We start from the raw sequence: 20,213 nt of genomic DNA, 5'->3' as shown, positions 1-20,213 counted from the left end.
TTATATATGGATTGCTGAGAATTTTCTCATAGGAAAATAGGTTTCCTAATAGAAAAAAGAGATGAAATAAAATAAATGTCGGGAATAGCACCAAACCGGTTTTGTATCAAATAAAAATTGTTTCCTTCGACCGGAAGCCTCTCGGTTTTTAGAGAAATTTATGTGCGGGGTCCACGAGTGCGTTAGCTGCCTTTTTTTCCTTTACCACTGTTTATTGAGGGTCAGCGGTGCAGATGAAACCCGATAAAAAATAATGTTTTTACGTCGTCCAACTTATGTTACTTTTAAGCGTCGGCATTTCTTGTCTGTTCCTCGAAGGTGGATTGTAAATGGACGGTTTTAGCGAAGATATGAAATAAAAACGTGCGATTTTTTCTTGTTCTCCATGTTTGATAATCAAACTCATTTTTTACGCTCGTTAAATAAACTATTGGTCAGCTACAAACTTATACATCAATAACGATTACACATACTGACTAAGACCAGCACATTAACTAAAACAAGAATAACGCTCTATTATTAGGGATGCAACATTAATCTCATTTGTGTCCAATCGTGTTATATCATGTTTAATGGCATAGAGACTTCATAAACGACAAAAGTCGGACAATCAAATATTATTTCTTCATTTAAAACAATTCAAAATATTTCGGTGATGCTCTGTAGGTTTTACTTGTTCGTGGTTTGTTATTGGACAGAATTGTGTTAATTTGTATATATTCCTCCAGATAGTTTCTGATAAAATGTGAAGATTGAGGTTAGTCGTGGTATATATTCAGGATTTTGTATTAGCTAAACAAATTTGTTATATAATTTATGAAACTTATATTTGATATATATGTTTGTGCCAATGTGCCTTGAACTGCAAGCTTATATTCAAATTACAGTATTATTTCATTTCACAATAAATTTAACACGCATTTGGTGACCTTGTACTTTGAACTGCTATGCTTATTTTAGATATTCACGGGCTATATGTGATTCTCAAAGCATGGCTATTTCCTAATTATAATAGTTGAGTAACTACAATCTACATTTGGCGACTTTAAAATTTGAATTCCAATACTTTTGCTCAAACATCATTTTATTATATATATATATATATATATATATATATATATATATATATATCATTTTATTATATATATATATATATATATATATATATATATATATATACCGCTGAATTGATCACTTCATTGATAAAAGAAGATACGTTATCTTTGGATTTATCATCGTTCTGTAGATACTCGAAGCATTCCATAAATTTCATAATAAAATGATGTTTGAGCAAAAGTATAGGAATTCAAATAGTAAAGTCGCCAAATGTAGATTGTAGTTACTCAACTATTATAATTAGGAAATAGCCATGCTTTAAGAATCACATATAGCCCGTCAATATCTATAATAAGCATAGCAGTTCAAAGTACAACGTCACCAAATGCGTGTATATATATATATATATATATATATATATATATATATATATATATATATGTATATGTATATATATATATATATATATATATATATATATGTATATGTATATATATATATATATATATATATATATATATATATGTATATGTATATATATATATATATATATATATATATATATTTATATATTCGTGGTTTGTTATTGGATATGACAATCAGTTGAGAGTTTAATTTATGTTTTATAATGGTATTTGTTTAAGTGTTTCAAAAATTTACTACACGACTCTACTTTCAAGTTTTTTTATATATTTATGGGACTATAACTTCTTGAACTTAAATTGTTAACGGAGAGCAAGAGGAAATATGTTATATAACACAACCTCCATTGTATCCAATTGTTTATGAACCTTAAGACATCTTGCGTTAAACTAAAGAAGTCTAAAAACACTGCGGTAATACGGTGTTGAAAATGATATTGTTCACACTGTTAACTACATTATTTTTAAATTCTTTATTTCCAGACAAGAAAGTTAGGCGGTTGTTTGTGATAGGATGTGTTATCCCATAGAGCTGGCTAATAAGAGAATCGAGTGTATAGTTACTCGAAAAGCACTTTGACGTTTTAAGCTTACAGATCGAATCTAACGTACACTATCTACATATTTATTGGTATAATAGAAGATTTGTCTTGTATTCATTTAATACAAAAGTTCGAGATGTCAACTGTGCCTGTAGAAGTACCACTGCTTTTAGATAGAATATTCGTAATTTCTCTATGGGAGCTGGGACGGTCAATATATTTTCCGATATAAGATCATCTACGTCTTTGGCGCACTTTTTGTGGCAATATTTACAGATCTATTTAAAAAGCATTATCTATATCATCGTTAAATTTGTTATTTACAGAATTGAGTTAATTTGTAATGTAGATACTCCTCCAGATCAGGTTCTGATAAATTGTGAAGATTGAGGTTAGCCATGATATATATTCAGGATTTTGTATTAGCTAAACAAATTTGTTTATGTGCCCCGAACTGTAAGATTATGTTCAAATTACAGTAGATATTTTATTTCAGAGTAAATTTAACGCGCTTTGGTGACCTTGTGCCTTAAAGTGCGATACTTATGCTAGACATTCACAGGCTACAAGTGTTTCTCAAAGCATGGCTATTTCCTAGTTATAATACCTACGAGTACCTACAATCCACATTTGGCGACTTTACAACTTTAACTCCGATACCTTTGCTGGAACCCCTCTTTATAAAGTTTTAAATGCTTCAAGCATCTGTAGAACAATTGTAAATCTAAAGTTAACGTGTCTCCTTTTATTAATGAAATACCAGATTGAGAGATATATGTATACATATTAAAACTGGAACGATACAGAGAAGATTAGCATGGCGCCAACGCCAACTCACGGAAACAACAAGATATCGAAATTAATGTATCTATAAAAAAAATCCCAAAAAAGAGATAAACTCCCAGAGCATTCGTAACACGTTTTGTACACATAAGGGAAGAAAAATTCGGGAATCACCACTTTATACTCATCAATGGCTCAAAAAGGTATAACTATGTTGGATCAGCATTTACGAACTTGGTAACGGAAACATTTTAATTTACCCTTAGTGGTGGATATCTTAACAGCAGAATTAGTTGAATGAATTTGTCAGAAAGGTGAACCATCTCGGACTTGTACGGAGTATAGCACAGTTTTGGGCTAGGGAGTAGCCTTGAGACCTAGTTATATATTTCTAGTATGTACGAGATTTTGTACTTGATATGTAATTTTACACCATTTATCTATCTAATATATATATATATATATATATATATATATATATATATATATATATATATATATATATATATATATATATATATATGTTTTAAATGCATTAATGTGTTGTGCTTTCTTAATTATTTAATACATTTTATTAATAAATTTCAAAAGAAAACATCTGTAAAAATTTCACCAAGTGTGTATATTTACATAGCGGATGTGATAGACAGGATAGACAGATGAAATCTCTAAAAGCACCGCAGTCCGTCTTTTGAATGTTGATGAGTGACTTTAAATTCAGCGACAGAGGCAGAGATGGAGGCAGATATAAGTTATACATAGCGATATAATGGTAGAAGTTTGGATCATAATGGGAATTGCTTTCAGTCTTGAATTTAGGTGGATTTCATCGAAAGCAAGAACAGCAAGGATTTAAGCAAATGATTCCTGGCATGTCTGGTATAAGTTAAAATTCAGAATTATATAATATCTCGTTTATTTTATAAGTTGATAATTGTCGAATTACGTTCGTAGTAATGATGCAAAAAGTCGTCATTGCTTTCGATTAAAATATCATAATATACACTAAAAGTGTTATGCCTATAAATTTGATAAGTTATAGTGTTCTGTCTAATCAAATTTATATATATATATATATATATATATATATATATATATATATTTGATTTTAGATTCTTCGCATACTTCTGCTGAAATCAAATAAAAAACCTTTTATTTGAAAACGAAGACAATCGTGCACTTCACAGTAGAGTGGTCGTAAAACTTTTACCATCATATCTCATTTTAAAGCGACAGATTTCGTGAAATATTGGGGAGACAATAAAATTTGATTCGTCAGAAACCGTCAGAAGACGAATAAAAAATCAGAAAAATTTCCCTTTTAATTGCATCCATTAAATTTTTATGACGAAATATTTTCGAGGAGCTATTAAGTTTTTTTCTTGGAGTTGTGAAAAGCGCAAATTCTAAAAATAGGTCGCGATGAATCACGATGGCGCGCATTAAGATTATCATTAGTTCGTTCGGAAAGGAATGCCGAATCTTAATTATTATAATTCGCAGAAGTAGTTAATAATCCTTATATTGTATGTATTTCTCTAGGTGTAAAGCGGAATCTTTTTTTTAACTCTTTATGATTCCACAATCTGCCCTACAGTCAATATGTATTTCTTATGTCTATATTATATATACATGGCATGTAGAAAATCACTTCATTAAGGGATCTCCTGTATAAAATATTATCTTCATTAATTAGTCTTACTCTAAAGCTTATTCTAAAGTCTATATATGTCCGGTAACCAGATCAGGTGGTGTTAAACGTTTTAGTCTACGCACTTCACTATCACGTCGCATATTTAGCTGATTAGCGAGTACATTGGGATGCACTGACATTCTTTCGCAGTAATTCACACAAACACGTTGAATTACACTCGTTATAGCTTCTAAAGGAATATCGCGTTGTATCGGTCGCCCCACCAGAGTTCAGGAATTATTTTCATTGCTTTCATGAATAATAACGGATTCCATATATTTATTTTACAAGTACCTAAATATATAACAAATGCTTTAAGATAACCTGAACTGTAGAATGGAATAACTTTATATCATCTTTCAGAACAACATACCAACAGCCATATTTTAACATATAACAAGCATCTTCTGGCAGAAGGACGTCTTCGATGTCCGGATATGGGACCAGCTAGTATAATAATTGCATTAATCATCACCCAAATTTCAATACTCGCAAACAAATGAACCATTATCCTTGCACATATACGAATCTCTGTTATTCCATTGCTTTTTGTTCTCCTACACGTCAATTAAAATTCAAATAATTTCATGAACTAATGCAGTTGACATTTCTAATTCTATATATTAGTTTGTAGCTATTTCCACAGTTTAAAATTAAAAATTAATGAACGGAGAACTGATTGCTTCATCACAGAATTTGTTATGTTATAAAATATATAACTACCTAATAAGATTTTAGAACTAAACGTTATATTTAACGTGAATTGAATTGAATTGAATGAATTTAAAAGAATAAATCAAAATGAGGCGTTTTTGTTCATTCAACCTCAATTCTTTTCATTATAATTATTTCGTTTGTCTCAACTATAAGTTGAGCTACTTTCATATTTGCCAGATCGCCAGATAATAAACTTGGTCATTAATTTAAGTGAGAATAAATTTCTTGACAGTTTTTTTACTAGTACCCGGACTAGGAATACTTTCTTTTTTCACTGGTTCACCACATATTGATTGGAGAAAACACCTTTTTTACTAATGCGTTTGTACCCGGTAGACATATCTTATATCGATGTCTTCTTATCATGGAAGTTTTCTGGTTTGATGCTTAAATTGGTCAGTCAAAAATCGGTAGCCTATGTTAAACAATAGGTTCAGTTCAGATCAAATTTTAGTTAGTAACAAGTAAATATTAAAATATGACACAAAAAATACATAATATATATTCAACTAAAATTCCACTCACCGAGTTTCCGTCGAATTATGTGTATAATTCTGTTCGGTTGGTTTTTGCGGCGTTACGTAGTTAGAAGTTAATGAAATTATATCGTTTATGATCATGTATTAAAACTCTTGTATTATAACAATTGAATAAAATAATATTAATAAATTCTGTATAAATTTGAATAAATTAGCAGAGATGAACATAAAATACGCTAAAAAGTTTACAGATTAGATCATTATTTGTAAAATCTACTGGCAGAGTAAATTCTACCGTACCGATCGTTCTGATCAGACATAACAAATATATAAAAAACAAATTCAATAAAAAGTGTAACAAACACTAATGTTTGTACAATATTTATTCAAAATATGTCAGTTGTGAATACGTAAAAAATATATCGAATTCTGTACATTAAAAGTAAATATTTTTGTTGACTGTTAGTAAACAAATTAACAATGGTTCGGTAAATAAAATCCGTAGGGCTTCGAAACTCGGTATTTGTAGAAAGCAATGCTGCAGTGATAGTAGGTGGGTAGGATAACAGGCTTTAATTCGGCAAATTTTACATTAATATTTGTGCTTGCTCCAGCACAAGATTCAATTGGTATAGGAGCTGGAGATAAACCACCAAGGCAATGTCTGCATTTGCTAATTAGGTTGTGGAATTATTGTTGAGTTGTGAAAAACCAGATTTAACTTGATACTGATAAAATAAGTTGTTATAGATGATTTTGATTCATTAATGAAACAAATTTGTATTAACATATGTGTGATTGATCTTGTGATGATGAAGTTAATGCAAATTTAAATTATATAAGATGGATTAAATAACGCTCTCACCCGCGTTCAATGAACTGGAAATTCAATTGTAAATAAACAAATGGAATTTTAAACATGGTAGTACTAGTTATATTATATAAAATTAATTTTCGAGGACATGAGTTCAAATTTGAATGATTGTGAACTCTATAATGAAAAGAATATTTGATGATATATGAACAGTACGAACTTTCAGTTCACTTTAGAACTAAGAACTCTAACTATTATATAATTGTAAGGTATTAAAAGTATAAATAATATTAAAATATATAGTATATAAACAGAAACTTTAAACTATTTAGACAATGAGAAAACGGCTACATCTACTAGCAAAACGTATATCTTTTTTTCAATTGTTAGAGAAAATTAAAATAATAGTCCCAGACAACAAGATAATTAAAAAAATTGTATTACATTTGTACAGATATTTCAAACATTTACCTTACAACAAAAATTCTAATTTTAAGAAAGAAACAGAACAGCTCAGATAGCAAAATTTGCATTTGTCAAAAACAAACCGTATAATAACCTCTATTTGGCGCACTAAGCACATTACTCAATGTTGATGGTATAAAGACAAAAAGAGAAATAAAACGACACCCAACAAAAATCAGCGAAATAAATAGATCATAATTTTTCGTAATATTTTTAACGCTGACTGAGATTAATAACAATTTTTGGATTAATAAAATGAGAGCTGAGAGAAATTCCAAAGGTCAGGCGTTATTAGACAGTTAATATCTCTTTTTCTCCGTCTCTGTTTAATTAAAATGTTTTTTTCGCGACTCTATTGTTTCAAATAATAGTTTAAGATGTTTGTGTTATTTTATTTAAAATATGAATTGAAGTTTATCTAGGCCTTTAAGGCTCATCAATAAAACTCCTGGCGTCAGGTGATTGAGGTGATTCAGTTAATTATCCGTCTGCATTCATCGTTATCGCCGAGTGAGCTATACAGTGAACTTCGAAAATTATTATATAATAAAGTTGTTCAGTGATTTAGAGATGAGTTCAATGACAGTGATTCAGTGGTAAAGACCTATATGGTGTTATTCTATTGGGATAGTGTGGTCATTTAAGGACTCTTATTATTTCTGAAGTATAACTGATGTCCCCCATAACTGCTGCCAACAAGAGACATGCATTGAAAATATCTAGGTTGTTTTGGTCTTATCTCATAAATATTTCTTCATTAAATAATATCCCAATTATATCACTAAGTTTACAATATTTGAAGTAGCAGGTGCGAGTAATATTGTACAAATTTCATTTAATACAAGTAAAATAATATATTTTCGCACTAGAATCCAATAATAAAAATAAAACATAGATACAAATAGTTTGTTTACACTCATTTTATGGGTAAAATAAGACTGTGCTCTGATTTTGTACTTATACCATACTACATTAGTCCAAAAGGCAGGGAGTCATATTGCTACCTAGAAAGTGCTTCTACAATAATGTGATGAAGAAGCCTCTATTTATAACCCTCGCAAAATTTTCTGACGGCCTAGTTAATAGAATCAATTTCTATGCACCTTTTGGTGCTATTGTATGTCTGGATGGTATATCAGATTAAACATATGTCTATAGAGAATATTTGATCGCATGTTAACAAGGTATGATTACTTCTAAAAATGCCAAAACATTTCTTAAAATTGTATATCCAGTTCTTCTTTCTCCTTCTACATGTGAACCTTCCAGCATAGCTGGCTGAATAAAATATTTTTGTATTAGTATACAGCACTAAATTGATATAATCACTAAAAACTCAAGAGGTTGATCTGACTAAAATCCACATACATACTAAATTGATCTGGACAGGTTCAGTTTCATTCAATTTACCATTATTTTTACATTACTTGCCTCATTTGATAACTAGTTTAATGATGATTGCTAATTTATTGTTGATTCTTCTTGTTCTCATGGGACTTTTCGTTTATGTTCGTAATTTCAAAACCTTTTTGATCTTTTGTTTGAGATGCTGTATATTATTATTTAGTATAATTTTATCTATAGGTAATCCAGTTAAATACTATAGTTTTTTAAGTTTTTTTTGCTCATTAAAATTCTAGCTTCCGTCGGTTAATTATTACCTTTAGTTCGCAAAATAATATTAATGGTGTTATCCAATGTGGCTTGTTGAATAATGTTAACAAAATTATGTGATTAATTATATACTTAAATATAACTTAACTTAATTAATGAATACTACTTGAATATATCATATACCAATCATACTCTTTTATATAATTGAACTTATTTGTAATATGGATCTAAAATACATGATTTTTATAAGACAGCGTTATGTATTATATGATTTATAAAAAAAGTTCTAGTTTGAACAGCTTTAGGTATTGAAAATGCCTGAAACTTTTTGTTGTTGTATGGTGCATAACTGGTAAATACACTGACATTAAGCTATATTTACATTCCTTCATTATAAAGCTGTTCCCCTTTTTAGTATATAATGAATATTTTAAGTTAAGTATGCATTTATAAATAGTGCTTACGATTTTCAATGGGATATGGTCTCTAAGATAATTGCTTCAGAGCTTACATATTTGTGTCTATAGATAATTTTGTGAAATCCTACTGGAACAACCATCTCAGACAAATCGTAACAAGGCTGGAACTAGGACTATTCCGGAAATTTCAATAAGTGGTTACTTCCTTATTTTGAATAGCAGTCAGAAAAATGGTTGCCTACCTAAGGATTTTTTTCAATTTTGACTTTTTTCTGATATTTAACTCATAAAATATTCTTATAATAATTTTACAATGTCTTGCAACGTCAAATATTTATCCTGTTTAGCAACTTTTAATTTAGTACTTTTGGTGACCTATAATATGGTATATTCAGAAAAGCTAGATATATATAGACAGATATAATTATAATTGCAGGAAGATTTTCGGGAAGGAACCTCTATACTAAATCTATTAAAATTGTCTCTAATTTTTTATAACATTTTCATTGCTGACTCTTCTTATTACGGAAAAAAAATTACTGCGTTGTTAATAAAAGCGACGAGAAGAAAAAAATCCGCGTTTCGGTTAGTTCAATGGCGTTATTAAAAAAGTTAATATTTCCTTTCTCTGGCGCAACGGAAGGATGAGAACAATGAGGTAATTTATGGAATGCCGCTGAAGATGGCCAAATTACTTTCAGACGGAGAGAAAAATTGAATCTGGCCCCCGGAAGCGGATTAATCGAAAGAAACCCCTTTTCGGAAACACTCTGGAAATAATTAGCATTCTGATGCAATGCAGCAAAATGTAAATTTGGTAATTAGGATTTTCGGTGAAGGGCTACAATTGAAATTAATTGTCGCATTTATTTTCTGTTACTACCAATTTGACAATGGCACGTATACGTTTCTCTTTGCAATTTTTTATTATTCTGTCAACACTTGTATATGTTACACATATGTACTCTTATTAGATTGTAATAATAGTATATCTAAATATTTCAATGTATATTAAAAAATTATAGAAAATATTATATTTTAATTAATATGTTAAATAATATTAATTATTTTACGTTCGTAATTACGTAATTATATTTAAACAAAGCAACATTTATAGTGACCATACATTAATTAAAAGGAAAATACCAGTTTATCTGATCAGAAGTGATGATTTTATAGTGGAAAGTTAAAAAGATCCCAATCATATACAATAATATGTCAAATAGAAGGGAAGAAATAATTCAAAACGATTTAATAGAAAAAGTACCGTTCGATGTTTTAAAAGTGATAGTTTTGACACCAAAGATGAGAAGTGTTCAGGACAGTCAAAACATTTTCAAGGTATTACTCGACGAAACCATCAATAGGTATCGAAATCGTCCACGGTTAATGCATTTGAACCGAGCACTATTCTGGCCGAGACATTCTGCCGGTATACTAACAATGATACAACAATGTTATTCTTCAGCTTGAAAACACTGGACTACATACTGCAAAATTAGTGAAAATCTACTTGGAAACGTTAAAATGAGATGTACTACTGCACTCGTTGTATTCTCTAGACCTTGCTCCTTCTGATTAGTACTTATTACAACATATGTGTCGTGACCTGTCTGAGCAGCAACTCACTTCTTGTGACGATGATACATCGTTCTTTTCTGTGAGCTTATAGAAAAACTGAACGTGAGGTATATATTTAATGAGCATATGCTGTTGAAAACTTTCCAAAATTTGGAATTATTTTCTTTGAATTAGTGTTCTTGATTACACCAACACCAATGATAATTTTAGGACAGTCAATGAGTTTAGCATTATCAATTGCTCAGATCGCCATGCTTATGCAGTGCTCTATTATTATTAACTCTAAATTGTCAGCTGTTAAGCAGTGCTACAAATAGTTATAGCAAATTTAAATATTTCATCTTTTACGAATAAAATATTAGTTGAACCTTACCGAAATTATTTCTTAAATAATTTAATATATAACTGGCATACAAGTAGTTGTAATAATCGATACAAACAAGAGTGTTCATTCATGTTTCGCATATTCCCAGATCTGTGAGTCATGATATTTTTTTCTGAGCGAATTTGTTTTGAACTAAATAATAAAGGTTAATATTTTAAAACTTTCTTCATTGCTCATTAATATAGGCATTCCTGGCCATTGGAAATATAAAGGTTTTACCAACAATAACAGTAATACCATATTTGATGCCATTCAATTCGGAACAGCAGTTGAAATAACATCCAACTTTGTTTTATTTAATAAAATGGTTAGTGTTCAAAACAACAATTTGTATTTCATATGTAACTACATTAGTTTATTGTTAATAATTTTAACTTGGTTTTGAGATTGGCCGTAGGCAGTCGTTCTGACCTCGAACAATGTTATTTTTTATATCTTTTTCAGATGTGCCCGCTACGTCTTCCAATTGGAAGATCTATTTCATAATAAAACTCTGAGAAGAATTCGTTCACCTTTCAGCAGATATGTATAAACCATTTTGAACTGCACCTCTGGGATTGTTCCTCAACTGTGCACTGACTGTCTCATTTTAAACAAATGATTTCTAGTACTATATTGGAGAGAACCATATTCAGAGAAGACAGATCTCAAGCTTAAAGATGTCAAACTGTGTATAGCGTTCTCGTTTTGTGCCATTCCCGGTAGATAGCAAAATTTGCGGAATGACGGGAATTTAGTCGGAGTTCGAACCATCATATCCGAAAAGGTGCATCGAGGAGCATTTGGATTCAATTCCTGCGGAGACGTGGCCTGAAATAGGAGGCTTGATAACACTTACCCGAAGGAAGGCGTCAAACCTTCGGAGGAGGTAAGCCTATTCTTTTCTTTCTGGTATGTAGACCAAAAGTACCATATACCCACAGGGTCTCAAATTATATTTTAAAGGCGGATTTATTTTCATATTATAATTGCCTCATGATTGGCGATTATTTCAACTTAGGATATATTTTCGGGACGGATAAATTTTAGAGATAGGATATGAATCGATGAAGAAATATTTTTAACGGATTGAGTTTAAGTTAGGATATTGTATTAACATTTTCTGTCTGTAAAATTTGGTCTGAATTTTCAGTTTTATGCAACAGTAATGGAAATTGATTCGGGTAAGATTGTGAATATTATTTTTGATTAGTGTATTAGTCTTAGAGATTAGTATAACTAACATTAAGTATTAGTTTGGGATTGTATACATTTTACCTTATAATTTCCTCACACCTTTCCATTAGTCCGCTTTATTTAGTGCATCCCGTATACCCTTCATACTTTGGGATATAGGAGAGACCCAAGAACCATGTGGCGCCCATTGAGCAAAACCCCATAAAGGAACGACGTCACTTTGACATACGACCAATTAACTACACTGATGGGAAGTGCCGTTTGCGTGGCCTGCTTAGGATTTGTTTTGAGATATTGTTTGATGTAGAGAAGCAGGCTACAAAACTGTAATACTATAACATTATAACAGTGATCACACCGAAGCATTTGCAAGATAAGCGTTCAGAAAAGTGTATTTTAGTCTTGATTTTATTATTTCTATAGTACTATAAGCTACATCTTACATCTTACAGCTTGAGCCATTCTAATTATTAGTCTCAGCAGTAGACGCCACTTTCTTCTCCTTCTTCTTTTTACCTATCTCCAAAATGAGAACTCCGGAACATACTCTAACTGACTGCTATTGAGAGTTACAATAGCAACTGATCCATAACTTGGCAACACTTTAGAGTTTTCATTAATTTACAAGACAAAAACGTAGCACAGCACAGTCTCAAGTAAAGTAAGTAAGTAATACTTATATAGCTAATATGTTATATAAGTATTTTCGCAGGTGTACCGGAAAGTCATTGCAATTTTTTTTTAAAGAGATGTCATTAAGCTTAAATAAAGAATGTTATGAGTTACATTTAATATGTAAATTTTTTAAGTTATGACAGACATCAAGCTTTAAAACTCTACATGTTATATTTTGCCAATGTAACACTGCCATAGGTTTACACGTCTTTAAACATGTCAAGCTTCGTGCCTGAAAACGTGCATTTGCGGTACGCGTTACTTTCTTTATTAGATTAAAAGTCGATCAAATTCATCGCCTGGTAGTGGAAACGTACGGTGAGCATGCCCTAACCTTAAAAACATTTGAGGCGTGGTGTCGAATATTCGAAAGTGACGATTTCGATGTGCAAGATAAAGAACGAAAAAGTTTGAAGATGCGAAACTGCAATAGCTTTTGGATGAAGATACAACCTAAATTCAAAAACAATTGGCAGATGCGTTAGCTGTCGCTCAAGAAATTATTAGTAACAGACTACGAGTAATCGCGAAAATCTAAAAGGTCAGACGACGGGTGCCAAATGAACTGAATGACAGGCAAACGGAAAACTGAAAAATCGTTTGTGAAATGCTGCTTCCAAGGTACGATTGGAAGTAATTTCAAAAAACGCCCAGAATGGGCCCAAAGACACGGTAAAGTGCCTGCATTATAATGATCTGTTTCATAAAGCAAAGCCGATCCAGGCAGCGTTGAAAATTTCAAGTTTCAAGAAGAATGGTTTTGCTAAAAGGACAAAAATAATTCATTGAAAGATGGGTAAGGCGTATATGATACATGTGTATATTTGGATAAATAAAGTTCGCATTTTCTTGAATATTACGTAAATTTCTCCAAAAAAAGGTAATGACTTTCCGTTAGTCCTGGTAAGAGATATTGGTAAGTAAAGATCAAGCTAGTTATTACCCAATGAATTTATGAACAGGAACATTTTATATCTATATAGCTTATTTATATTATATTGGGGGGTATATATGGCTCAGTGGATGGAGTTAGAATTAAATAAAACTGTGATATTTACATGATCTGGTCGTTATTTATCGGCAAATAAAGGAGTCCAAAATACAATAGATTATAGATAAAAAAGAGAGGCGCTGGTTTTACCTGAAGACAAGGCTTGAGCATTCGATGGTGGCACATATGAACTGAACTATGGTGAGTGAATGAACGAATCAAATTACCCTTCAATAATATTCTCCAGCTCAACGTCTAGGGGTTGCCAGATCTTCGTTATCGCTTACTGGAAGTCAGTGCTGACACTAAGATGTAAAGTTCTACATTCGTCAAGGTCACTACAATATAATATGGACCTATTTGTCAATATGTACAGTTTTAGTTAAATTGTTATATGTTTGACATAAAATAAAGAACTATTTGGAGTAGGAATAGAATAAAATTTATATTTAGTTATTATTATTTTAATTGAATGTTGAGGTGGAACAGAATTATGAAATGTAAATTATATTACTTAATTTTAATAATATAACATTAAGATGGAATAATAAAACACGCAACCGAACCAAATTGAAACGGTTCTTAAAGAAGACACGACCGGAATAATTCCGATCCTTTCCCGGAGTAATTTATTGGAAATTTTGCATAATGGAGAAAAGTAAATCAAAAATCGAGCACTTTCTAAACCACACCCTTAATGTTAATCAACGGGCACCCACCAAAACCAGCACTTTACGCCAATATTAACTTATTGCCGCTAAACCAATATAATCCTCATCCCTCCGAGACCACGCCCACTTCTTTTAATTCTTCCATTTCTATGAAAATTTATCCCCGACCTTCCTTTTGGGAAAGCCCTAATCAAGGATTTTATGCAGACTCGACAAGAAAGCTAATGTGCTACGGAAGCCGGTAATAAATTACGTCGAAATTGTTTTCTGAAAATTTTGCTTTCGCGCGCACACTTCCACCCGATCCGAATACGTACGGAAAATTGCCCCATTAATAAACAGATCGGTATCGGGATGTATTTTCAGCATCAGGTATTTTCCACGTCAAGGCACATCTTGTTTTCCAGCCTATAGCGACAACGCATCAAGAGAATGAATATTCGCACTTTTTCTAATTCTCTCATATACATCAAATTTGGAATATTTATTATAATGTCACCCTCTTGCATTTATTTTGTATTGTTAATATCATATATTCACTTGAAAGGAGCTAAGACATTTTTGGTACAATCTATATATTAATCAGCTTACCGAAAACTTGACTGCACTTTTCGGGAAAAGAGGACATTGGATATTTTTTGTTCTAAAATGTTTATATAATATGCTATATATGAAGCAACCAAGAAAAGTCGTCAGATTAATGACATAAAATATAAATAAATAGGATTCAATTTCATTGGACCTTGTCGACGCGTTACCAGCTCCAATTCTTATACGGTAGATTATTTGTTGTTTCTTTTTTTTACATATTTTAAAGACTCCTTTTTATCTGGACTGGACCTACTATTTAACGTGGGCTCCGAACCACGGTCCTCGGCATTAAGCCTACCGACTGGCGAGGAACCAACTTTTAAAAATCATCCCAGAAGACATCCGGTCTTACCCAGCCTGGTTACTGGCGTGACTGGGATCATTTTCCTTGTCGAATTTTATACTGTTGCCTAGAGCAATCACAAATATTAAATAATATAATAATCAAACATAAATTTACATCCATGCCTCAGCAGTTTTCGAACACGCGGCTATTGCAACAGTAGGAAGACCGTCCTGTTGCATTTACCACTAAGCCACCAAGATTAATAAAATTCGAGAGTAACAAGAATCGTCCGCCCTCTTTCTTTAAAAAGTATTTAAATTTTTGCAAGCAGCTTTTGATTTAATTTGATGCCGATCAACATAGAATAGCCAAGAAAAATTATTCTTAAGAGCTTACAATAATTGATACGGTTATGGAGACGTAGTATATCATTGTATTTGAGGTAACTCTAAAGGTTTTTAAAATTTTTCTGTAAGTTTATTTGTGTTAACTATCATTTCTGGTTTGACTCTGGTTGTTGGTGAATTGTTATTCCCTAAATGGGAAATAAGATATAAGTAGAAAGCAATGGATTAAAGAAAGCCCTAGAAGGCAATTTAAAGATGAACTACTTACAAGGGCAAGAATTTTGGAATACATAAAATGAAAGCTTGAAATAAATGCAGTTCCTCCCAGGAAAATACTTACAGTTTCTGTTTTAAGGATTGAAAGTGGAATAAATTACCAAATAATGCTTAGAAAATGTAAAGAATACTTGATTGAATTCTTCTTAGACAGCCTGATGTATTTATAGCTTTTCAATGTATACTGAAAGCCGCAAATATGGATAAAAGATAACTATTATATGAATATATAAATGAATTCATGGAAATATGCAGCAGTTAAAATGAAACAAGATACATAGTTTCCATAGATGAAACAAATAGGACAAATAGAAGAATTTATGAATTATTAACAGTCATTTTTTAAACATTCTAAAGGATTGATCAATATCAATAAGGTGTTTAACGATTAATGTAGTAATATAAGATGCAACCATATGATATTTTAATCCTTGAACCTTGCATTAATTATTTAGATTATTTACTTTATAGAGCTATGTTTTGAAGTAAACAGTTCATTTAATTATTATAAATACATTCCTTTAATATAGGTTTTTAAATTGTGCAAAAAATAAATTATCCAATTGTGTTCGTTATTGTATTAATATATATGTTGCCAAATATTAAGTCCAAATCATATAACTACTGTTATTGTTATTAACTTGTTATTATAGTACTGAAAAAATCTTGCTTATAATACTTTTGTTATAATCTTCAGTGGTGTAGTAATTTAAACATAGCGGAAATTCGATATAATTAAATACAATTTAAGAAGGATAGTGAAAATTAGTTCGTGAGATAATATGGCTATATTTTAATAGTGGATTAATCGCCACTTATAACACGCAACATAAAACTCTCCTTTTGTATCTAGCAGAGATGAATCCATTGTATTGAAACATATAAGCACTTAAAAACAGGTGATTCATCGACTGCTAAGCTGTTTAAAAGTTTTTGAGAGTTTGGGTCCGATTTTGGAAAAATAATTCTTGTATCACTATCTTCGAATAATGTTAGTCTTCTATTCCATTCTTTATCATTGAGGGCAATATCAAAACGTTTAAATCGTTGAAACGAAGCCGATAATCTAGATATGCCGGTACAGCATTTGGAAGGAAAAAAAATTGGATATTTTGACAAGTGTCTGTATAGACTGAAAAACTTAACAACACTAACAAAAATTATTATTTTTATGTAGAATAACATCAACATCATCCTAACTTTGGTAAGCATAAGATGCAACTGACAAAAATTGATTTTTCCGGGGTGACCATTCTGTATTCCATATCTTCTCTCTCTCTCATTTCTTTCAATTCATGGATTTGGCTTCGAAACAAATGCAATTTCCTTTCTTGTTTGTTATTACTAAATTTTTAATTGTTTACCCCCAGTTGATAGCTAATATCCCAATAATGCGGATAATCATTGACAAAAATTTTCAAGGGGAAATTCTTCAATTTTCTATTATTCAATTTATTAGTTCTTTTGGGCCGTTCCCTATTGTGCTAGTTAGACTTATAACATTGGGCAATTGATGAACGATGGTCGCTAAAAAAAATTAGAAAAAGAATGTTATGTATAGATAGTTTGTGTCTTGTTAAAAATATTACCCGGTCTTTCTTTATAGATTGGCTTCTAAGAATAGACTATATTAAAGTTAAGCGAAAATATTTAATGAACTATCAATTTAACCATAGATCTAATTGTTGATATATTTTTAGAGGATGTGTGCAAAGAAATAACAATTATAATTTTCTAACTTCGCGCACCCTAGTAAAGCCTATTAACCGCCTATTTATTCTATTTACGATGAAATATTTTATGAAAATATTTCTACTGGTGGATTTGACTAGATAGTAGGACCTTGCCGAATTCTCCTGTTCTTCAGGTTATATCATTTCCAAACATTACATAAATAATAAATTCAGAATTATTTAAAGATTTGCAAGTTAACTATATCAGAAGACCTACTGAAATTTGCGAAAGGGATTCATAGCCGATGAAGCTAACAAACAACGAGCAATGGCTGGAATATTTGCAACAGTGGGCATCAAAACCTATGGTCTATAGAATTAGGTATTGATATAACAAAAGTCGTGATCCCAAATAGTGCAAAGTTTTAGATGAGTAAATAATTTCACTATATATTATCTAGAAAAACGTGTTGATAATCATGAAAATAATTATTATTTAGGTTATTGTTGTTAAGATAGTCGAATTAAACTAAACTGACCATTGTTTCCAAGAATATAATTTGATTCTTGTTAGTTTTATCACTGTCAACACTATCAACTTTAACCAAACAATTTCATAATATATCAGGAATATAAATAGATCAGCTCTAGAAGCTTTTAAGGATGATGATTTAAAAAATTCTAACACGCAAGTAAAAAATTCCGCATACTTACTAAACTAATAATATAACAATTACAATTTGAAAAATATATAAACTATAAAACTATATATGCAAAACTAATACTATTCTTATAAATGAGAATAAAAAGTGATATATAACATTGCAATTCATAACAGAGAGAACTAAGAACATAATACACAGAAGACATATTTTTCTTAAAATATGAGCCTTATGATGAAATAAGAATTAAAATTAGATATTGGAAACTGGACTGGACTAGTCAGTGGGAAAATATTCCATTCCATATATTTTTTCACTCCACCGTCTTTGAAACAAAATTATTTACTAAACTTGTATTGTATATATTCCAAGTAAATATGGAAAAATACTGTCAATGACTAAACATGATAAATCAAAGTTTATTATTGATTAAACTAAGAGGGTTATCATAGATATCACAATGTTGAAAACATACTCTTAATTAACTACAAGGATCACTGACACTTCCGGAAGCATGGAGCGTTCAGTCGAAAATAATTTAGATCAATAATTAACCTGAAGTTAATGGTAATGGTGATAATTTTAGCAATTATATAAATGTCTGGAATTCTTCCCTCGACTCCCACCATTATCTACAATTCCTATTACAATCCAAGGAAAAAGGGAATGGATTAAAGAACCTTTCTAATAAAATATAAAAATGCCCATTGATTCTACATCGCGTCGGTAAAAGCTTCTCCATCGGTAGGAAATGTACAGGAAAATAAAATTGCGAATGGTAATTTTTATAGGAGCGTTTGCCTTGGTTAAAACGGAGAGGAATCCGACGAAATCCCCGAGGAAAATGGAATTCGTGTTGCATCTCTTCGTCGGAGATGAGCCAAATTGTTTGCATTAGAGCGTAATAAAGGAAATTAATCCATAAAAAGTGGACTAAACTTTTACTAGCCTTTATCTGTCGTTTAATACTATTTAGGATAAAGCGTTGACGGAAGATAAAAAGTCAACTTAATTAGTGACGTAATTGGTTTTAGTGAGGCTGCTTCTGATGAATTTGTTTAATATTAATGGAAAACTGAAATAAGCGTTAATTTTAACGCAAAAATAGAATTAGTATTAGCAAAAATCAATTATAGACTATCAACATACTTTAGAGTTTTGTTACATACTTATGCACTAATAGCATTAGATGTTTTTTATAACTATCTATATATAGTCAATTCAAAATAGCAGTGACACGGGAAACGTCACAATGTTGCCGCAGCTACTCTGTTTTAATACATTTAGGCACTGAGATAAAACAAAATTTAAATATAAATGAAATAATTGAACAAATATTCTATTAAACATAATTTATTTTAACATTATACTGCATCAAATGCATTTATTATCGAAGAACTTAAAACTACAATTAATTTTATAGCCACAATAATTTATAGGTTAGTATTGTTTAATTATATATACATTGACCGTTTTTCCACACTAGTATCGGTAGGGTTCTAGACGCGTTTTTGTATGTAGTGGTATCCCCCGAAGACCTAATCCACTTAATTAACAATTATATATCTGAGCAATGTACTTTACTTTCATTAGAGATCATAGTTATGTTTTACGCTTAGTTCTTGTTTCTTACGATGCAATGTATACTTATAATGTCATTATGACATTACTACATTTTTCTTTAGTTTGGCCTGTTACTATCTGTATGCATGTTTCTTGACAAAACTACATTTAATCACTTCATCCTCCTTAATGCATTTGCCATATCTGCAAAACAGTTAGTGTTATTTCTGTACTCATACATTTTAACTAAAAGTTCATGTATATTCTGAACAATAACACATGCTCATAAAGCTTTCACACTCTATAATACAATTCCCTACAATTAAAGTATA

General features: G+C 30.7%; 1 pseudogene; it reads left to right on the top strand.

Annotated features, from left to right (window-relative positions):
* The first annotated feature begins 2,791 nt into the window (after positions 1-2,791).
* On the top strand, positions 2,792-2,884 carry LOC143192082 (uncharacterized; annotated as a pseudogene).
* The last annotated feature ends 17,329 nt before the right edge of the window (positions 2,885-20,213 follow it).

Source organism: Rhynchophorus ferrugineus, unplaced genomic scaffold, assembly GCF_030347505.1.
Source record: "Rhynchophorus ferrugineus isolate W39M unplaced genomic scaffold, kcgeb_rfMv2 rfM2, whole genome shotgun sequence".
In the NCBI taxonomy this organism is placed as follows: Eukaryota; Metazoa; Arthropoda; class Insecta; order Coleoptera; family Curculionidae; genus Rhynchophorus; species Rhynchophorus ferrugineus.
The sequence above is the reverse complement of the archived record's forward strand: the minus strand, read 5'-3'. Positions and strand labels throughout refer to the sequence as shown.